The sequence below is a fragment of the Mixophyes fleayi genome, chromosome 2 (assembly GCF_038048845.1).
Source record: "Mixophyes fleayi isolate aMixFle1 chromosome 2, aMixFle1.hap1, whole genome shotgun sequence".
Classification (NCBI taxonomy): domain Eukaryota; kingdom Metazoa; phylum Chordata; class Amphibia; order Anura; family Limnodynastidae; genus Mixophyes; species Mixophyes fleayi.
The window spans coordinates 288,213,334-288,237,148 of record NC_134403.1 but is presented as its reverse complement, the minus strand read 5'-3'; the positions used below and the strand labels follow the sequence as shown (position 1 = coordinate 288,237,148).

At 42.8% G+C, this 23,815-nt stretch overlaps 1 protein-coding gene and 1 pseudogene across 1 annotated transcript in view; both read right to left on the bottom strand.

Moving 5' to 3' along the window:
- The window catches only part of TSPAN2 (tetraspanin 2), a 150,310-nt gene that overhangs the window by 39,052 nt on the left and 87,443 nt on the right, over positions 1-23,815 (bottom strand). The window lies entirely within an intron of this gene.
- LOC142142267 (5S ribosomal RNA) lies at positions 13,446-13,564 on the bottom strand (annotated as a pseudogene).

The following is a 23,815-nucleotide window of genomic DNA, read 5'->3' as shown; positions in this document are numbered from 1 at the left end:
GTGGCTGGAGGGTAAGGATGCAACGGACGCCATAACCCACCCCCAAGTCAATGAACAGCACCAGTGCTACAGCCTGAGGCTGGTTCCCACTAAAGCAGATGGATAATGGATGTGAGGTCTCCCTGTTAAAGTGATAACAAGCACCAGGCTTCACAAACTGGATCACATTATAAGGAATAGCATGCGATCACACTGTAACAAGTGGCTGGCATGGAAAATACTTGTGATTGGCTGGGCAGCAATTGACAGTCATTTTGTGCCTGTGCTCTGTAAGGAGCAGTTCACATCTTTAAATATAGTTTTTATTTTATTTCCAACTGAAGTACGTGGCAAACGAGGATTCCCATTGGACTTCCATTAGAAAGAAGATTTTGCTGTTTAATTAAGTTGTAAAAAGAGGGGTATCTGATTGCCTTAATTTCATTCAAATTATTTTTATCTATTTGTATGTGTCTTTTTCTTCTATTACAGCTACTATGGATATACATGTTTCACGATTGCTAGTGGTAACAATGGGAATGCTGACATTGTCACGGTCGTCTGAATTTCTTGATCCGATTCGGGACCCTTGGGACTAGCTGGAGCAGGAGTGAAACAGAACTTAGCAGCCTGGATGAACTTCTTGCTCATGTTCTTGCTGATTGTAGAATATAGCAGGGGAATTAGCAGTCTGGAAATGTAGACAGGAACAGTGCACTAGTAATGGAGACAGGAACAGTGCACTAGTAATGGAGACAGGAACACTGCACTTGTAATGCAGTCAGGATTACTGCACTTGTAATGCAGTCAGGAACACTGGAGCCAAGAACTATCCTCTGGAGAGAAGTGTGTTGTTCTGGCAATGAATAGATCACAGCAGCAGGTTTAAATAGGGTGTCCCAAACAACTATTGGCTGATCAGTTCATGTGATCACAGCTGCAGAATCTGGTTGGTCTGGAATGATCACCTGACTGCATCCAAGATGGCCGCGCCCATGCAGCAGAACAAACAGTATGTGTTTGTTTACAAACGGAGGTGTGGATGATGGGAATGCTGCAGACGGCCAGAAGGGACCCAGGTAGCCGTGATATGACAGCGGCGGATGAGGTAAGTGCGGCTAAGATCCCGATTTGTGACAGTACCCCCTCCCTTACGAGTGGCCACTGGACACTTAGATTGGGGTTTAGTTGGAAACTTGCGGTGAAATTTTCTGATGAGAGATGGAGCATGGACATCAGAAGCTTTGATCCAGGCTCTCTCTTCTGGACCATAGCCCTTCCAGTCGACTAGATATTGTAAGGTCTTATGTCGAAACCGAGAGTCCAAGATCTCTTTAATTTCATATTCATCGCCATGTTCAGTCTGCACTTCAGGAGAAACCAGTTTGGGTGTATAAAACCTATTTAGCACCAATGGTTTTAAGAGAGAAATATGGAAGGAGTTGGGTACCTTGAGGTAAGATGGTAAATGTAATTTGTAGGACACTGGATTGATGACCCGGGAGATGTTAAACGGTCCAATAAAGCGGGGAGCGAATTTCATAGATGGAACTCTGAGGCGTAGATTGCGAGTTGACAGCCATACTCTGTCTCCCGGTTTCAAGCTTGGAATGGCTCGTCGCTTTTTGTCGGGCTGAATTTTGTAGCGTTGGGACGCTTTAAGTAGAGATTCCCGTACTTGGCGCCAGTGGCCTGCAAAATTCTTTAGGAAAACTTCAGAGGCAGGTACTGAGGCTGTAGGAAGTGGAGTAAACAAGGGTACTCTGGGGTGTAGGCCATAGACCGTATGAAATGGAGTGGAAGCAGAAGATTCGTGATAATGATTATTATGAGCAAATTCTGCCCAAGGAAGCAGATCTACCCAGTCGTCTTGTGAAGAAGATATGTACAAACGGAGAAATGTTTTTAGGTCCTGATTGACTCTTTCCGTTTGCCCGTTGGACTGTGGATGATAGGCCGAAGAGAAGTTTAGTTTGATCTGTAGTGCTTGGCATAAGGATCTCCAGAATTTCGCCACAAACTGAACTCCTCTATCTGAGACGATTTCTTCAGGACACCCATGCAAACGGAAGATCTCCTTTATAAATTGCTGAGCCAGTATAGGTGCTGATGGGAGGCCACGGAGAGGAACAAAATGCGCCATTTTAGAGAAACGGTCAACGATGACCCAGATGGTATTGAAATTATTAGAATTTGGCAAATCAGAAACAAAGTCCATAGAAATATGGGTCCAGGGTTTGGTGGGAATAGGCAGAGGCAAAAGTTGACCAGCTGAAGATTGTCTTGAACTTTTATGTTGGGCACAGCTGCCACAAGCGGAAACAAATTGCTGAACATCCTGATGAAGAGGAGGCCACCAGTAGCTTCTTGATATGAAAGATTGAGTTTTGCGGATGCCCGCATGACCAGCAAATCTAGAACAATGTGCCCATTGGAGCAATTTTTTACGCAGATTCTCAGAAACAAAAGTTTTTCCCTGGGGAGGTGTATTGTCGGGTCTACTGACTGCGATGCTGAGTGGGCTGATAATAGGCCGTGGATCCACAGTGATGGAATCTTCCTCTTTCACCATAGAACGTTACAGAGCATCGGCCTTGCGATTTTTGGAACCGGGACGGAAGGTGACATGGATATCAAATCGAGAAAAGAATAGTGCCCATCGGGCCTGTCGTGGATTCATGCACTGTGCAGTTTTAAGGTAGAGCAGATTCTTGTGATCCGTGTATATTGTGACAGGATAACGAGCTCCCTCAAGTAAATGCCTCCACTCTTCAAGCGCCAATTTGATGGCAAGCAGTTCTTTGTCCCCTATGGCATAATTTCGTTCAGCTGGTAAAAATTTCCTGGAGAAGAACCCGCAGGGATGCCATTGCTCATCAGCTGGTTTTTGGGAAAGAACTGCCCCTACTACGACAGATGAGGCATCAACTTCCAAGTAGAATGGACAGGTTAAATCTGGTTGCCTGAGTATGGGAGCAGAAATAAATGCTTGTTTCAGAAGTTGAAAAGCTGTTTGGGCTTCTTCAGACCACTTGGCAGGATTAGCTCCTTTTCTGGTGAGAGCGGTGAGTGGTGCTACTACAGTAGAGTAGCCACGAATAAATTTTCGATAATAGTTCGTGAATCCTAGAAATCGCTGTACTGCCTTTAGTGTAGATGGTTGAGGCCAGTTAAGAATAGCTTGCACCTTCTCTGGGTCCATACGGAGACCAGTACCTGAGATGATATACCCCAAGAATGGGATGGATTCAACTTCGAAGGTGCATTTTTCAAGCTTGCAATACAGTTTATTCCTTCTGAGACGGCTGAGGACCTCTTTAACATGTCTGCGATGGGACTGGATATCAGAGGAGAAAACGAGGATATCGTCCAAATATACCACAATAGTATGGTACAGTAAGTCCCGAAAGATTTCATTTACGAAATTCTGAAAAACTGCTGGGGCATTGCTCAGACCGAATGGCATGACTAGATATTCGTAGTGCCCATCCCTGGTGTTAAAGGCGGTTTTCCATTCATCGCCACGCCTAATGCGAATCAAATTGTAGGCCCCGCGGAGATCCAACTTTGTGAATATTTGGGCACCTTTGACTCTGTCAAATAACTCTGTGATTAGGGGCAGAGGATACCGGTTCTTGATGGTAATGTCATTGAGACCTCTGTAATCGATGCAGGGACGTAATCCACCATCCTTTTTCTTTACAAAAAAGAACCCGGCTCCTGCTGGTGAAGAGGATGGACGAATGAAACCCCTTTTCAAGTTCTCTTTTATATATTCAGACATAGAGTTTGTCTCAGGGATAGAAAGAGGGTAGACTCTGCCACGTGTTGCGGTTTTACCTGGAACTAGATCAATGGGGCAGTCCCAATCCCGATGAGGTGGTAGGGTTTCAGCAGCCTGCTTACTGAAAACGTCTGTGAACTCTTGGTAGGTAGAAGGAACTGTCAAAACTTCTTTATCAGAGGTGGAGCAATGTGGAAGAATACGTTGTAAACAGGACTCGAAACAAGTTGGAGCCCACGCCAAGATTTGTGGAGTCGACCAGTCGATATGGGGGTTATGCAATTGAAGCCATGGAAACCCGAGAACCACAGGACTAGTGGCTTCTGGGATGACCAAAAAGGTAAGGGATTCAGAATGCAGAACTCCTATTTGGAGAGTCACTGGAGAAGTCTGCGTAATGGTACCCCCTGGAATACGGCTACCATCAACCGCAGAGAGAAAGATGGTCACTGGAATTTTCACTAGTGGAATGGCTAGTTCAGCAGCTAATTTGGCAGACATGAAATTCCCAGCTGCTCCTGAATCCAGCAGGGCTGAAATGTATTGGGAGTCTTGAGCGTGTTTCAGGGTGACTGGGATAATACAGTCCTTGCCTTGTGGGGAGCGAAGGGCCACTTCGCTCCCCACAAGGGCTCACCTCCTCATAGTCAGCTAGGAGGGTATGTTTACCCGGTTTGCGAGGACAATAATGTAGCAGATGTCCGGAACTGGCACAGTATAAGCAAAGTTTCTCTCTAACTCGCCGTTGTCGCTCGGTGGGTGAAAGACGTGCTTTGCCTAGTTGCATGGGTCCTTCAGGGAAAGGAGACAATGCGCAGACCCGTTGGATAGGGAGGAACTTGGGGTGTTTCAGCCTCCTCTTTTCTAGAGCTCTCTCTCTGAACCGAATATCAACCCGATTGCAGATGGTAATTAATTGGTCTAGCGTTGTAGGTAAATCCCGAGATGCTAATACATCTTTAATGTGGTCAGACAGGCCCTGCCAGAAGACCGCAACAAGAGCATCGTTATTCCAAGACAGCTCAGAGGAAAGTGTTTGAAATTGAACGGCATACTGGCCCACGGTCTGCTGTCCTTGCCGAAGCCGCAGAATATCTAAAGCAGCTGACGCTGTTCTTCCAGGCTCGTCGAATATTCTGCGGAAGGTAGACAGGAAGCTATCAATATCAGATAAAATTGGGTCAGATTTTTCCCAGAGCGGTGATGCCCATGCCAGAGCTTGCCCTGATAGTAGCGAAACAATATAAGCAGTTTTGGTACGTGCAGTAGGGAAATTCCCGGGTTGTAATTCAAAGTGTATACTACACTGGTTGAGAAACCCGCGGCAATTCTTCGGATCGCCATTGTATTTAGCTGGCGTGGGAAGATGGAGTCCGGATGAAGTGGGTAGTGAAGCAGGTATTACTGGCTCAGGCGGAGTATGGGATGGTTGACTGCGGAATAACTGCAAGGTATCCATACGTGTAGAAACATCCTGCAGCAATCTCAAAATTTGCCCCTGGTTAGTTTCTTGTCTCTCAATGCGTCCAGCTAATATTTGGACAGAGTCCTCCCTCGGGGTATGTTCCCCTGGCGGATCCATTGGGCCAGAACAAACTGTCACGGTCGTCTGAATTTCTTGATCCGATTCGGGACCCTTGGGACTAGCTGGAGCAGGAGTGAAACAGAACTTAGCAGCCTGGATGAACTTCTTGCTCATGTTCTTGCTGATTGTAGAATATAGCAGGGGAATTAGCAGTCTGGAAATGTAGACAGGAACAGTGCACTAGTAATGGAGACAGGAACAGTGCACTAGTAATGGAGACAGGAACACTGCACTTGTAATGCAGTCAGGATTACTGCACTTGTAATGCAGTCAGGAACACTGCACTTAGGAATGCAGACAGGAACACTGGAGCCAAGAACTATCCTCTGGAGAGAAGTGTGTTGTTCTGGCAATGAACAGATCACAGCAGCAGGTTTAAATAGGGTGTCCCAAACAACTATTGGCTGATCAGTTCATGTGATCACAGCTGCAGAATCTGGTTGGTCTGGAATGATCACCTGACTGCATCCAAGATGGCCGCGCCCATGCAGCAGAACAAACAGTATGTGTTTGTTTACAAACGGAGGTGTGGATGATGGGAATGCTGCAGACGGCCAGAAGGGACTCAGGTAGCCGTGATATGACAGCGGCGGATGAGGTAAGTGCGGCTAAGATCCCGATTTGTGACAGACATATTTTGCACTCCAGTTGTCCCAATTTTTAACAATTACCATTACCCTGCACCCACTGCTTCAGGGATGCCAGGAGTGCCAGTGCTATTCATCATGGTTGTCTCTAGGAGAGGGGGGCGACTTGCTCATTTTTTGTGGCCCCAAATCTACATACTCCAGTCTGTGCTGAACAAAGCGCTTCACATTATGGTAATTTGGACCAGCCTGTGAAACCTGGTGCAGATTATCAATCTAGCGGTGGGTGTCTAAACTTGTTGTCCCCTGCTTTCATAGAGACCCACAACAGGCTTTAGCGCTGGTCCTGGATATTGATTTGGTTGGTTAGGGGAGGAGTTTGTTTTAGAATCTCAAACTTATCTATTTTTAAACATTGTAAAGATACATTGAGGCGAAGGGTCTGCAAGTGCAAGTTATGGGTTACTCTAAATTCGGGTTTAAGTTTTGCCACATCAAAGTGTATTTTTGTATAGTGCAAATGGACTTCCGTCCAACTTTAGATCAGGCCCAGTGTTCAGGCAAAAGATGTCTGTATGTATCAAGTCTTCAAATAATTCATTTTATTTGTTTCAAAAAGAAAGTATATGTTTTTCACATTGTTATTAGAGTGATTTGCTCAATATATTAAATTGAACACAACATTAGCTCTAGTGCTGGTTCTAGTAAAATCGGAGGGACCCCACAATTTTTGTTTCCCCGATTGTGCTTGCACCAGCCAAGGATGGCAGCACTAGGGTTAATATGTTTTGGGGGTGGGTCACATTTTTTAAAATTTACGATCATAGTTTTTAAAAATGTATTATTTATTGTATTGTGCTGATGGGTCTGCTGACAGCACTGGGGTTAATATGTTTGGGAGGGTGGATTGTTTGGGTTAAATGTTTGTGGGTTTTTTTTTCTTAATATTAACTATTTTGTGTCGGACCAATACAGTAATTTTAAACATGCTGATAGAATTACTATGTCGACATTTACACTGTCACTTTTTTGATGATTCACAGATTCCATATTGTACCCAACCCATTATCTACATGGACTGAACCAATGTTCACAACACACATACACACACACACACAGACAGAGAGACTAGGGTCAATTTTGATAGCAGCCAATTAACCTACTAGTATGTTTTTGGAGTGTGGGAGGAAACCGGAGCACCCAGAGCCACGCAAACACAGGGAGAATATACAAACTCCTCACAGATAAAGTCATGGTCGGGAATTGAACTCATGACCCCAGCGCTGTGAGGCAGAAGTGCTAACCACTTAGCCACAATGCTGCCCATTTTGACACACTTTAGTATAGTCTGTACAGCTGTACTTTTGCCAAATGGTTGAATCATCAATGGATTGGAAGGTGATAACGGAGTATAAAAGTTGGATTTTAAGACTTTGTAGGGTTTAGGACCAATGAACAACACATGGTCTGAAAGAGTAACACACCTTTGTGGTCTACTTATCATTATACAGCGATAAGGCTGATTTTCTATTGCCATAATAAATCACCTCACCGCAATTTATCAATAAAATATTGCAGGGGCTACTGAGTGATACACAGCCAGCTGGGTGATACTGGGCTATGGTTAGCTTACTGCGTTGCCGGGGCAGTCTGAGGGGATTCATGCATGTATGACCTGGCTAGCTGGGTCACACATGTGCAACTGAACTGAAAACCAAAACTTAGGGCTATATTTATCAAAACGTCTAAAAAAAAAAACAATTTCTAGACTGTACTAGATAAAGGTTAGCTAGAATCTGATTACTTGCTATGTTTCCTTTTTAGATGGTTTGATAAATCTCCCCCTTAAATAGAAAGAAAATTGTCAGCGCTTATCCTTTAAACTGCATATCTGTGTGTGTCTAGAAAAATGAAAACATGAGGTATTAGTTCATATTTTGTTCAAAAGACTTAAGCCTGCATCCCATGTCAAGGGTACCTCATTATATGCAGGTCCTACACTGTCCTATATGCTTTAAACACTATTAAAATGCAGTTAAAATCAGATGCACTCACCTCCCAGGTATAGGGGTTTACATCTAGCAAAGGCTGGCTTGTGAGCCACACCCAAATGTGCCTTAAATAGGCTTGATGGACAGCTGCTATGACAAAAAGGCAATATTTCAAAACAAAACCAGAGAAAAATAAGCCCGCACTCTGTATAACCCACATTATATACGGTACCAGCTGCTTGGCAACAAGCCCGCACTCGGTATATCCCATATTGTATGTGGTACCAGCTGTGTGGCAATATAAATGCCCATATATGTATACAAAACAGAAAGAAAATTGTCAGCGCTTATCCTTTAAACTGCATATCTGTGTGTGTTTAGAAAAATGAAAACATGAGGTATTAGTTCATATTTTACATCTAGCAAAGGCTGGCTTGTGAGCCACACCCAAATGTGCCTTAAACATACAATATGGGATATACCGAGCGCGGGCTTGTTGCCAAGCAGCTGGTACCGTATATAATGTGGGATATACCAAGCGAGGGCTTATTTTTCTCTGGTTTTGTTTCGAAATATTGCCTTTTTGTCATAGCAGCTGTCCATCAAGCCTATTTAAGGCATATTTGGGTGTGGCTCACAAGCCAGCCTTTGCTAGATGTAAACCCCTATACCTGGGAGGTGAGTGCATCTGATTTTAACTGCATTTTAATAGTGTTTAAAGCATATAGGACAGTGTAGGACCTGCATATAATGAGGTACCCTTGACGTGGGATGCAGGCTTAAGTCTTTTGATCAAAATATGAACTAATACCTCATGTTTTCATTTTTCTAGACACACACAGACAATTTTCTTTCTGTTTTGTATACATATATGGGCATTTATATTGCCACGCAGCTGGTACCACATACAATATGGGATATACCGAGCGCGGGCTTGTTGCCAAGCAGCTGGTACCGTATATAATGTGAGATATACCGAGCGCGGGCTTATTTTTCTCCCCCTTAAATAGAAGTATGCAAAAAAACAGAAAAATATTTAGTAGAGTATTGATCACTGAAATAAATAACCAATTCAAAGAATAAAGCATTTCCCCCCATATATTTTCTTCTATTATCGCCATCCTGATAGGCAATAGCCTAAAGCTTTATCATGACGAAAACACTGATTGTCACTAGCCATAAGGCATTTCACCTGTTAATAAATAGAGGCCCCTTTGTCATAATACATGTACTCCCGTTTCAAGGTATCCTATTGTTTTTTTATACTCCTTTTTAATAAATTTTGCTATGGTCATAAACGTCACACCTTGCTTTCGTTGGGGGTGACAAATGCATGGACATAGTTTTACAAATCTAGCTTTGTTTAATTAGGTGCATTGGGAATCTGAATGTAGAAATACACTAGATTCTAAACTTGTTATACCTTCCTTGAACACTGGAACCTTCACAGAGACAAAGCCGACACTGTCAGGAAGTTACAGCAGCATTAGCACTGCTTCAATTTCTGCAATTACAACAACACTCAAACATAGCTGTATGACCAGACGGCCGTCATTAATCTCCCAACATTACATCCAATGGCACTTCCACACACTACTTACACAATACCAGTACATACAGCACAAAGTTAAGTATTTGCAGTAATAAATATTGCGACTGTGCTGGACAACTGGTACCACATGGAAGCCCTACCAAAATGTCCTGGTTTTCCCAGGTCAATAACATGTTTCTGACACTGAAAACTTCCAATTTAGAATACTTAGAGATTTCTACAATCAAACTGTATAGTTATATGTAGACATAGGTTAAATAATTACATAGCTCGTTAGTTTAAGAAAGTTCGTACTTCATTCTCAAACACAAGTTGATCCAGAGGAAGGTAAAACACTTTATGAAGCAAAGTCCAATTTGATATTAAGAGGGAAAAAATCCTATAGTACAACCCAAAAGGACAATTCCCTGGATCATTCTATATTGTGTTATTAATGCCAGCAGCCCTATATATTTTCTTCAGTAAAGAACGCTTTTCATAGCTGGAGATGAAGGGCCTGATTCATTAATGAACATAAATGCTAATACGTGCCGTAGTCTGCGTAAAAATGCACTGCGCATGCCCAGAAATGGACCATACGCCGATGAACACAGTAACATCATTTCATCTTCAAGCGCAAAGGACCCTTATGACAGCCTACGATTTCAGGGGTGGAACAGGAAGGAGATTGGTTGTATGCATGTAGTCAATGTACAGTGAGGGCATGACAAGCTGGAGCGCACACAGCAGCATCCGATTCAGCTTTGGCCATCTCTCTGGTATGTGTATCACTTGCACCAGCTACAGGACAGGTGTAAGTACTGAGTGATAGTGATGACGGATGTATATGCATTCTATAATGTGTTTGTAATCAAGAACAACTGTAAAAATGCATTTTATATACAGTAGGCATTAAGAACATCATGATGAATGTATTGCATAGAGAGAGAAAAAAACAACTTTTTAAAAAAATGTTTTTTTCACTAATGACTACATTATTAACAGGTGACAATCAGTGAATACTTTTTTCTTGTCTGTGCGTTCTGCTGGAACTATATATTCCACATATGTATTGGACGTATCTTGCAGTGCATTGTGTCTGTCAGTGCAGAGCGGACCTAGAGCTGTATTGTTCAGATCGGTCGTACTTGTATGCAGATGTATGTATGCATGAATTACGTGTGTTTAAAAAAGGACTCAATTTATGTTGGTTTTGTGCGGCTTAATGAATGAGACTTGAAATCTCTTGTCTTACAGCTGCATGGAATGGTTTTGTTTCCTCTGTGGGGACTAAAATTAACAGACTGCCGCATAATTTTTTTTATCATCTATTGCTGTGTTTATATACGATGACCATATTCCCCTTAATCTTCACTTAAATAGTGTAATTAAATATTTGCTCATAATGTTCCATATATCAAATTAATTTAGCTGCCTTCTTCTGCTCTCTTTTCAGTTCCAGTACATACTTTTTGTGAATTGGTGCATATTGAAGTTGCGGCCTCCCCAGTAAAGTAATTACACTTTACTCTCTTGAGTCTATGCCCTCTTTAATACATGATAATATCTTGTGGCTCTAGGTGCGGCAGACTGGCATTATGTGCTATTCCTAAATATGTGATCAAGGATCCACCCGTCGAAGTCGTATAATTGGATGAACGAAAGTATATTGGTTAATATTGTTTTATTGGTCGATTGCACTCAGTATGCCACGCTACACGTGGTATACGGCGATCGCACGGTAAAATACGCACGTACACACTCGCATTACAACATTTAGTTATTTATATAATTCATATTCAAATTGATTTCATTCTACAGTGATTTATGAGCAGATAGTATTTAGTTTATTATTAGTTTATATATATTATGATTATATGTACACTTCAGTGTTATTTAAGGTTCAGGTTATAGGAAATGTGTCATGTCTGATATCATTATATTCCCCTATTCATCAGCAGCTGTCCGGTTCCATCGCCGAAGAGATCGCATATTGCATACTCTAGTTATTGATGTTAGGCAATAAATGGTCAGATTGATATCAGACTGTAAAATGCTAATGGACTAGTTGTAACTGGTTTCTGGGCGGGAGAATCATCTGGAATGTTGACCTCAGCCTTTGAGGGGGCTGTTTGAACTAGCCTATGACCTGTTTACCCTGGACCCACCTGAAGTCTGGACCTATTGAAGCAAGCCACGTCATCTGCATTGTTCTCTCTGTAACACTGAATGTATATATAATCATAGCTGCGCTCCCAGTAGCTTAAGTCATTCTCTGACCACAGTATTCAAGGCTGAACTACTGTGCACTGGTACCCAAGGGAGCGCAGCGGTATGTATGTATCTTTTGGTATTGGCTGTACTGTACTGTATTATATAATAATCATGTATTGAACTGTTAACTTTTACATCTGCTAAAATAAATTACTTTGTGCCTTGGAAACACATGCAATGCTTATTTGAAAACGATAGAATTACTTTAATACACCCAACAGTGTTCACCTACAGTTTAAGCTACATGCATATTTTAAGCCACCAAATGCATAACCTTAAAAGTATTCACATTGAACTGTCTGTCATATTGCTCCCCAATATCCAAATTTATCAAGGTCCCCTCCTAAAAATAGATACATTTTGTATGCACCCACAGAGAAATACTTTGACAACTTCTACTTCATTTATAAACAAATTAAACAGGATTGGTCCCATGGAAGAAACTCAGTTTATACCATTTGTAACTGCAGTTCATTCATAACTATTTAGTGAACATATTCAATAACAGCTATTTAATAACATTTTAGCCTGTATTTATCCAGTTAGATACCTTATTTAGATCATCAGTCTTCAACATATTACTTAAGCACAGTGTCAAATGCTTTTGAAAAATCTAAGTATACTACATTCACTGACAACCCTCTGTCCAATGTCCTAGTCACTTGTTTATAAAATGCAAGATGATGTGTTTGACATTATTGGTCCTTCATTAATCCATGCTGGCTGTTGTTGATGATATTAGGTTATAGAACGTACTATTGAATGCATTCTTTTAACAATCGTTCAGATAGGTTTTCCACTCCAGTTACATAGAAGTTATAGATACAGTTAAAAAAAACACACAGATCCATCAAGTTCAATGTTTCATTAATTTAGTGTCACTACTGTGTGGGCATTGCAAAAATTGTAATCTTATTACTAAGCAACATATATGCTGTTTTTACAATGTATTTTAGATTAAATAAAACTGTTTCGGTGTAACCTAAACCTCTGTATATGCATCAAAAAAACAAGCAGATAAAAATAATTCTTGCTTCTCTCATGGAAAATTAGCTTCATGGGAAATGTTGCAAAAGTCTTCAAAATAATTAATTATACGTATTTCAAACATTGCAGTCCAGTTTTAGAGCTTTCCATGTTATCCTAATGACAAATCACATTTAAAGCCTAGCTCTAATCAAGGATGGGAACACAGCTGCTTTGTTTAGACTCACAGTCTGTAGTTTATACTGTGATGGTTATACAATAGTGACAAGATTGTGCATCAGATTTTTACTATATACTCATAATGTCTTCCATAGGAGTAATATTGCACAGGCGTTGCACAAAAGTAACAAAGACATTTTTTTTAATCCTATCCAAAAGGATGGATAATATTGGGCGCTTCTGCGGAATCCCAATAGGGGAATTAATTTATAATTTATTATAATAATTTCAACAGATCAAAGTATATAAAACGGTTCTAAAATAGCCACAAATCGATAAACTTGGTAATGATAATTGCTGCTCTTCTAGAGCATTGTTGTGTATCAATCCCTAAATACTTACCAAAGAGAAAACCAACACCTATGAAGAGCTCAAAACTTTCATAACAAGTGTTCATACCACCACAGGTCCAAATAATATCATATAAATCACTTTATTTAAAACAGTTAATATAACAAATTATGCCACTAAATTCAAAAAGAAAAAAAAAAAAGTATATATATATATTGGCTTACAGCACCTGGTATTCCTAGGTGGTCTCCCATCCAAGTATTAACCAGGCCCAAACCTGCATAACTTCCAAGATCAGATGTAATTGGGTTTGTTCAAGTTGGTATGCCTGCTGGCAGTAAATAAAAAAATAATAATAAAATATTAAAAAGTCCAGAATTGCATTAATAAGGACCCAATATGGATTTACTGATAGTCTATTAACTCATCCTACAGTGTACTTGTAGGTAGAAGCTTCCATCTATGTAGTTGCATTTGCTGTCCAAAAATGATAGTGGACACACAATCAAATAAAGAGGACAGTATAGTCACTCTTATGTCTCTACTTTGTATGGGAGCTAATCCACTGCTGGTGTCCAGAAACAAGGTTTTCACTTCCAGGGAAAGAAATTGATAGTGGGACCTGGCCGGCTGCAGAACGCCTCCGATCCCTCACCACACTTAAATGCTGATTACCTTGCGGTTTCCTGTACTCAAAGTAGTCTTTGTTCCCAATTTCAGAATCGATTTAGTCAAGTCCACAGTTTAGATATTTGCAGACTTCTTCCAGTTGTTGCTGTGCCAGAGTGTTATGATGCTCCTTATATTTGCAATAAAATAGTAAGATCTTACACGTTTCTCCAAAAGCAGTGTGGTTTCCGAAGAGATATTTTCACAAAGATTTGGATTTCCAAAGAAATTTTCTTCTGCCGGATTGCGGCAGTACATATACTGCTGAGATCTTTGTACCCAGGCTTCCCCATGCTTTGCAGGTGATCCTTTGTAGATGGGTCTATACTCCAGTTGAGAAATAGAGCTCTAAGTGAATATTGGGCGGAGGCACTAAAGCCAGAATACATTAGACCAACTGCGAAGCATGGTGAAAGCAACAAATGCAAATCTACTTTCCAGTGTGACTGAGCTGTAAATTGTTTTCTGCCCAATCACTTCTCATATTACCTAAAATATGGTAAACAGCATCCACTGTCTACTGGAAGTGGTTATTAAGGCTAAAGGTGGGCCAGCCAAATAGTAATACTTTATTATTTCAACTTCTTCATTGTTACCTGTTGACCTTAATGCTTATTATTAAGTTTCACTACAATTTGACCAGATTTTCTTTTACAAATATCAGTTAGATACAGTTTTATGCCCACAAAATCACAACAAGGTTTGCTGATTAAAAACGATCATAAATCAATCACCTGTGTATGTAGGAACCTGCTTCTCGCCTCCAGTCGCGAGAGAAGTAGGTGTGAAATTGAGTGAGTTGAGGATTACTACCTATGTGGTTATCTTATGAACACGTTGATATTTATAACAGTTTGTTCATTGGATTCAGTTTTCCATGTTTGTTTGACCCAACTGCATCAATGATTTTCAGGCTTCCATGATTGTTTGACTCATCTATGTCATTAACCTTATGTACTTAGATTGATATTTTCAAATTATTACAACAATGTAAACCACAAGATTCATGCTGTGATTTGTGCATGTATGAAATGCTTCTAATAACAATAATATCATAAAATTACACCCAGTGTATTGTAATTGCATCTGACCCCATTGTTTTTTGCACTTTGTTTTCGGTTATTAATGAATTCCACACCACAGCACAGATTTAGTTTTGGATGGAATTCTTTAATAACTTAAGAGTTTATTTATCAATATGCGCCATTGACACTGCTTTCCTTATTGCTGCTTATCATACCATAAAATATCACTTACCTCTGCAATTTTATTAGTAAAATACTGGTCCGGATTGGTAATGATCAACTTACCACTTCACCGGGTTGGTTCAAAGGAATATGTGGATGCATGACCTGGCTAGCCGGATTACGCATGTACAGGGGAACTTAAAGCTCAAACTTGACCTTTCAGTTCCACTTGGTTGACAAAATAAATAAATGATTGTACCTCTGCAGTCCTTCAGGTGCACAACAGGTAAGGTGAGGCAAGAAGAAAATCAATAAATATCGCAATAGGAGAGGAGGCAATGTGATATGGCAGGGGGCAAAGAGAATGGCAAAGAATAATGAGAGGGGATGGTAAGGACAGATATGACAAGGGGGAATGAGAAAGATCATCATCTTTTATTTATTTATATAGTGCCACTAATTCTATGGCGCTGTACAGAGAACGCACTCACATCTGACAGCAGAGCAGCACAAAGGATGAGCTGCACACAATGAAAGTGGGTGTGGCTTTACAAAAGAAAATATAGGGGATTGTAGGCAGACTAGAGTTCGTTAAGTTCTAAGCATGTCCTTTTCTTTGGATGATGGGATAGTCACAATTAATCATTCGGAAACCCCCCTCTAGAAATTCTGTTGCCCATAGTACTTGTGAAACCGGCTTCCCCCATGCATTGCATAGGACACTTATCTCTGTGAAACCTGGTGAATCCCTTGATTGACCCTTTTATATATAGGATGAAGCCTTAAAACACCTGTTGTCAGTGGCCATAGGGATTTTCACCCTGTAATAAATATGTCCCATAGTTCCAACTGCACTTAATTACTGTAGTTCATAGCAACCAATCAGATATTTTCCTTTATTTTTGAAAATTAAAGTGAAATCCAATTGGTTGCCATAAGTTACAGTGCATTGCGCCATGTTATTAAATAAGCCCCTATTTTGTCACTATAGATGGGTAGAGTCCCTAAGCTTGACAAATGAGTTTTCAATCTTTACACACTTAAAAAGTATGAAGGTTTTTTTATGAATTAACTGGATGATGTAATAAAAGGTAAAGTACAAGGGAATTAATGTGTTAGAGTGTACTACAGCGTTATCCTGTCTCTCTGTGAAGCCTACTAACTAGTTTATGGAGTAGTGTGTCAGGATTCGAACTCAGGGTTTCTGCCTCTGTGGACTGCCGCTCTACTGACTGAGCTATTCTGGCTGCTGCACAGTTCCTTGCCTTTATCCTGTGTTCCAGATCAGTCTCAGTGATCTCCTGATGTTCCAGCATGCTTTAGCTCCACCACCTGACTTCCTATAAAAGCCTTGGCCAGTTCCTGTCTCCAGTGCCTGATTATTGTGCTCCTTGACTGTGATCTAGCTCCTGTTCCTGTTGCTTTTCCTACCTGCAGACATCTCTACTCATGTACCGACCTCGACTTCGCTTCTTCCCTAACCATTGGACCTCATTGCCTCTCTGTGTACCGTACCCGGCTACGTTTGACCATTCTTATCATATAATCTCCTGTTGGCCAGTCTTCCTCTCTGCCACTGGGCTCCTATCCAGTCTCTGGACCATGACATAGTGTGTCTGCTACCTTTTTGAAAACTCTATTTTATATCTGGACCTGGCTACACTCCGACTGACATTGTGCCAAACATCCAATGATGTAGACAAGGATTGTCACATGAATAAGAATGACAGGAGGGCTCTGGGAACAAAACGCCACAAACACTAGTAGCTCTAATGAATGGTTGATGAGCTATCTAAGCAGACTTACGCGCATTGTGATAGTAACTAGGTAAATTCAAATAACAAAAATATTTTTATACAGCTATGCTTAATATTTACATTAGGAAAATACAAATTATAGTGTTAACATCCCTTTAAGCAAATGAAATCAACTACTTTGCTGTGTAACTGAACAATTACTATTCATTTCTGACTGACACAGATAATCACAAAACAAAATCAATTTTGTAACACATAATTTGTCTCCATACACCCTTACGAAAACCGCTCGCTGATGCCCTATTTTGTGCTCTTAATTTACTGCCTTGGATAGAGAGAGTTTGAAATACTTTGTGACATTTAAAAGATATGTAAAGTATGTATACCATGTCATACTCTCAGTCAGGAATGTGCTGCGGGATTTGTCTGTAGAGTGAAGACAAAGGACATTATGCTGTATTCGGATTGTTGTCTTTCATTTCTGGGATATCTTTTGCCACAATTAATAGAAACATGTAATTAATAATGGTTAATATGAGAAAAGTTTTATGCAAAATATTTTTTTTAATAAAAAAGCAAATACAATGTATGCCCACAGATCTTGAAATATCCATGGTGATCCAGTCTTCCACATCTGGATTAATTCTTTTATTCCAATTTTATTGTAACAGCAAAGAGGGCCATATCAAAACAATCAGAATGGTAATCAGCTGACTAGGCCAACTGGACTACATTATACCTGATAGAGATTCAACTATCTTCTCATTTGCTGGACCTCTATACTGATCACATAGTGGTATTCTACACAATTAGGTGGAAAATGGACTTAAAACTGAATTTAATTAGCTCTAAACTATAAATAAGCAGTGTTGCTTTTCTATAGAGCGTAGAATCACAAAACGTAGATTCCAGGCAAGTCAGCAAAATCAGGCAGATTGGCATTTCTATCATAATAACCACCACTCTACAGAACTGTGTTAGAAGGCAGTGTTAAAAAGTACACCAAAAAGGGAAATTAAAAAAACAAAAAGCTGGTACAAAATAAAAATGTTTTTATCTTTAGTAAAACTAAGGTTAAGTTTAAAATTTAACGTTTCGTTTTTACTCTCCCCAAGAGAATTTGATATTAGATTTTCAGGACAGATAGGGGTCTCTTTAGTTTTTCCCTTAGTTATTTTCACAAAACTGATTGAACCAATGAAAAATAACCTTTACAGGTGTTAGGAACCCCTCCAGCCGGCACAACACAACCCGGAATCTACTCTGCCAGTCAGGTGTTCACTGGAGCCCCTGATGGTGGGGACAGACTGGGCCGCAGACTGACAGAGGGTCGTGAAGTGCGTACCAGCTGGGGAGAACCCAGGCAAGAGGAGTCAGGTCCACGCAGAGGTCAAGGGCCGGCAGCAGACAATGGTATCGATGAACAAGCTGAGGTCAGGGGTCACAGGCAAATAGCAGAACGGGTAAACAGGCCAAAGATCAGGGTCACAGGAAACACGAGCAAGGTCCAAATCAAAGCCAAGGGTCATACACGGGGAGTCAAATAGAGATATCAGGATACAGGACAGGAACTAGCAGGTCAGCAGACTGGAACACAGAAGCTATAACCGGCCATGAGGCAGCAGACCTCATTGCCTTAAATACCAGTGGCCACCAATCAGAGCCTAGCTCTGAATTAGACACAGCCCCCAGCATAATTAATAGGCTGCATTAATTAGCCCACAGGCTAGAACATATGGTGAGCGCTGCGCCCGGCTTCCTCTCATTGCCGGGACGCAGCGCCGAAGCGTCTTCACGTTGCCCCGGCAATGGCCGGGTCAGGGCCGGAAGTGACGTCCCGGTCGCCATAGTGACGGCCGGGACGCAGATGAGTGAGTCGCGGCGGCTGGGCACCGCCGCGGCTCGTAACAGTACCCCCCCCTTGAGGAGGGGTCGAGGGACCCCGACATCCAGGTTTTCTTGGGAACCTCCTGAAGAATTCCTTCAATTGTTTAGGGGCATGGATTTGTCTTCGCGGAACCCAAGATCGCTCTTCTAACCCGCGATTCCTCCACTGCACCAGGAAGTGCACCTGTCCTTGCACTTTTTTGGAATCTAAAATCCTTTGAACCACATATCTTAGTGGCTTCCTCGAACTTCCCCCAGGCACAGTTGAGGATTGGCAAGGATACAATACCGGCTTCAACAATGAACAATGAAATGTGTTCGGAATTTTTAGTGAGCTAGGAATCTTCAATCTTAAAGCTACCGGATTGATCTGTTTGGTAATCATGAACGGCCCAATAAATTTAGGCCCTAGTTTTTTACAAGGCTGTCTGAGCCTGAGATTTCTAGTTGATAGCCATACTTTCTGGCCCACTTTGAATGGGCAGGTGGTACGGTGGCGATCCGAAAAATTTTTGGCCGACAATGAGGATTTTTTCAAGGAGGACTGAACTTCCCCCCAAATTACTTTCAGATCAGCAGCTGTGGAATGAATCTCCGGAATACCAGCAGATTTGAGAGAGTACAGAGAATTAGACCTGGGTTGGAAACCGAAGTTACAGTAGAACGGGGAAGTTTGAGTAGATGAGTGAGATGAGTTATTGTAGGCAAACTCTGCCCAAGGCAGCAAAGATGACCAGTTGTCATGGAATTCTGAGGAATAACATCGGAGGAACTGTTCAAGTGCTTGGTTAACCCTTTCAGTTTGCCCGTTAGACTGAGGGTGGTATGCAGATGACAGACTGATCCGGATTCCGAGGAGGGTGCAGAAGGATTTCCAGAATTATGTTATGAATTGTGAACCACGATCAGAAACAATATCGGAAGGAAGGCCATGGAGCCGGAAAACATGTTGTATGAAGAGAATGGCCAGATCTCGAGCTGTAGGAAGCCTGGTTAATGGGATGAAATGTGCCATTTTACTGAAACGGTCCACCACAACCCAAATAGTATTATGTCCTGCAGAAGGTGGCAAATCAACAATAAAATCCATGGACAAATGTGTCCAAAGTTTTGCAGGAATGGGCAATGGAAGCAATTGACCCACCGGGCGAGTCCTGGGGACTTTGTTCCTGGCACAAATTTCACACGAGAGGACATGACTTTTGACGTCAGCGGACAAGGATGGCCACCAGACCGTACGGGAAAGGATCTCCAGCGTCTTATAAACTCCAGGGTGTCCAGCAGACCTACTATTATGCGCCTCTGCAAGAACCGCCTTCCTTAGATGGACTGGAACAAAAAGACGTTGTTCCGGAGTAGTATCAGGGGCTAATTTCTGGAATCTCTGAAGTGTGATACTCAGATCTTGGGTTAATCCAACATGGATTATGGAAGGAGGAATAATAGGCTCTGGGTTCGAAACTGGAACGTGGTGTGCCAAGAAACTTCTGGACAGAGCATCTGCCCGGACATTTTTGGAACCCGGTCGATAGGTGATCAGGAAATTGAACCGGGTAAAGAACAACAACCAACGGGCCTGTCTGGGATTTAGACGTTTGGCCGATTGTATATATTGCAAGTTCTTGTGGTCGGTAATGACAGAGATCTGATGTGGAGCACCCTCCAGCCAATGTCGCCACTCCTCGAAGGCCCATTTGATTGCCAACAGTTCCCTATTCCCGACATCATAGTTGGCTTCTGCTGAAGAGAACTGACGGGAGAAATAGGCACACGGGTGTAGACGATTAGTATGAGGGTCCTTCTGTGATAGTATAGCCCCAGCACCGACGTCAGAGGCGTCGACCTCAAGAACAAATGGTTTAGCTGGATCCGGGTGTCTAAGGACCTGAGCGGAGACAAAGGCTTTTTTCAGGCTTTCGAATGAGGCTACTGCTTGAGGCAACCAATTAGTTGGATCCATCCCTTTACGGGTTAGGGCGACAATGGGAGCCACGATGTCCGCAAAACCTGGAATGAACCTTCTATAATAATTGGAGAAGCCCAGAAACCTCTGCACCGCCTTAAGGTTGTTTGGTTGCACCCAATCTAGAATAGCCTGAACCTTAGTTGGATCCATGGAGAATCCCTCAGAAGAGATTATGTAACCTAAAAAGGATACTTTCTGCACCTCGAACTCACACTTTTCTAGTTTGGCGTAAAGGTGGTTCTCTCGCAGTCTTCGTAGAACTTGTTTAACGTGATTCTGATGTACAGACAGCGATCTGGAATAGATGAGGATATCATCTAAATAGACGACCACGAAACTACCAAGAAAGTCCCGAAGAACCTCATTGATTAAGTCATGGAATAATGCAGGTGCATTGCTAAGACCGAACGGCATAACCAAGTATTCATAATGGCCAGAGTGCGTATTGAATGCCGTCTTCCACTCGTCTCCCTCCTTGATACGGATGAGGTTATACGCTCCACGAAGATCGATTTTTGAGAAGACAGTAGCACCTCTCAGCTGATCAAATAATACGGAGATGAGCGGAAGGGGATAGGTATTCTTGATTGTAATAAGATTCAATCCCCGGTAATCAATACAGGGTCTTAGTCCTCCGTCCTTTTTGGATACAAAGAAGCATCCTGCTCCTACGGGAGATTTAGATGGCCTGATGAAGCCCTTCTCCAGATTTTCTTCAATGTATTCCTGCATGGACTTGGTCTCCGGACCAGAGAGAGAGTACAGGCGACCCTTAGGCAACTTGGAACCAGGAATAAGCTCGATGGCACAGTCAAAGTCACGGTGTGGTGGTAAGGTGTCAGCAGCTTTCTTGGAGAACACATCCCAGAACTCATGATATTGTGAGGGAAGCTGCTCCGGAATAGACTGAATCACCCGCAGGGGCAGTGACAAGCAGGACTGTGTACAGTAAGAGCTCCACTGGACAATTTCGCCTTTTACCCAGTCCATGACAGGGTTATGATGGGAAAGCCATGGGTGACCCAAGATCAAGGGAACTGATGAACAATCGATAAGAAGGAAGGTTATTGACTCTGAATGGAGAGCTCCGATTTTTAATTGTAGTGGCGAGGTCTCCCAGGAAATCTTGCCACCAGGCAACGGACCTCTATCTAAGCCACAGACAGTAATAGCGGACTTGAGTTTTACCATCGGAATTTTAGCAGCGCGGGCGAACCCGATGTCCAGGAAGTTGCCTGCAGCTCCACTATCAACGAAGGCAGACAGGTCCATTGAACGAGCACTAAACATGAGCTGTGCAGGGATCAATACGGCGTTTTTCGGGGAGACAATCTGCAGACCTAGGTGAACTTTCCCCTCGTTCCCTAGGCATGCTCTTTTCCCGGCTTATTCGGGCAGGAACGGGAGAAGTAGCCTTTTGTGCCGCAATAGAGACATAGGCCCTGTGATCTTCTCTTGTCTCTTTCCTCAGGGGAGAGACGATACGCCCCTAATTGCATGGGTTCCTCACCATCCGTGGGAACAGGAATGAAGCCGGATAGAGGTGATGATGTCTCCTTTTCGATTTTCCGCTCTTTAAATCTCCTGTCGATTTTAATGGAGAGGTGCATCAGATCCTCCAGAGAGGTAGGAGATGGGTACTGCACCAAAGAGTCTTTGACCTGTTCCGACAGGCCAAGACGGAACTGACTCCGCAAGGCAGGATCATTCCATCCACTATCAGGTGACCATCTACGGAATTCAGCGCAGTATTCCTCTGCCGAGCGCCGGCCTTGTTTCAAGGCCCGTAGATGAGTTTCAGCGAAAGCAGTACGGTCCGGGTCGTCATATAGTAGACCTAACGCCTCGAAGAAAGCGTCTACTGACTGCATGGCAGGACTGGTCTGCGGCAAGGAAAACGCCCAGGACTGGGGGTCACCCTGTAGAAGGGAAATGATAATCCCGACTCTTTGATGCTCTGACCCGGAGGAGCGGGGTCTCAATCGGAAATAGAGCTTGCAGCTCTCCCTGAAATTCCGAAACAGGGACCTATTTCCAGAGAAGCGATCCGGCAAGTTCATCTTAGGTTCACAGACGGAACTTGGAGTGGGTTGTGACACTTTTGCGGCTTCTTCTTGAACAGCCAGACGCTCAGCCAATCCCTGGATCATCTGATATAAGGACTCAACATGAGCTGCTAGGGCTTGTGCCGGAGACGGTGAGGCTCCACTTGCATCCATTCCAACCTCGTCTCCGTGAGTGGGCCGGTTATAATGTTAGGAACCCCTCCAGCCGGCACAACACAACCCGGAATCTACTCTGCCAGTCAGGTGTTCACTGGAGCCCCTGATGGTGGGGACAGACTGGGCCGCAGACTGACAGAGGGTCGTGAAGTGCGTACCAGCTGGGGAGAACCCAGGCAAGAGGAGTCAGGTCCACGCAGAGGTCAAGGGCCGGCAGCAGACAACGGTATCGATGAACAAGCTGAGGTCAGGGGTCACAGGCAAATAGCAGAACGGGTAAACAGGCCAAAGATCAGGGTCACAGGAAACACGAGCAAGGTCCAAATCAAAGCCAAGGGTCATACACGGGGAGTCAAATAGAGATATCAGGATACAGGACAGGAACTAGCAGGTCAGCAGACTGGAACACAGAAGCTATAACCGGCCATGAGGCAGCAGACCTCATTGCCTTAAATACTAGTGGCCACCAATCAGAGCCTAGCTCTGAATTAGACACAGCCCCCAGCATAATTAATAGGCTGCATTAATTAGCCCACAGGCTAGAACATATGGTGAGCGCTGCGCCCGGCTTCCTCTCATTGCCGGGACGCAGGGCCGAAGCGTCTTCTCGTTGCCCCGGCAACGGCCGGGTCATTGCCGGAAGTGACGTCCCAGTCGCCATAGCGACGGCCGGGACGCAGGTGAGTGAGTCGCGGCGGCTGGGCACCGCCGCGGCTCGTAACAACAGGGTTGCCAAATGTGTGCACTTTTCTGGAGCCTTGGTGTAGCCATAATAAATTATATATGTGTATCTATGTTTTTTTTCCCACTTTTTTCTACTTTTCTAACATTAAGGGACCAAATCATTTAGCACCATAGAGGTGCGAGCCAATGAATGACAGACGGTCATTACCAAAGCA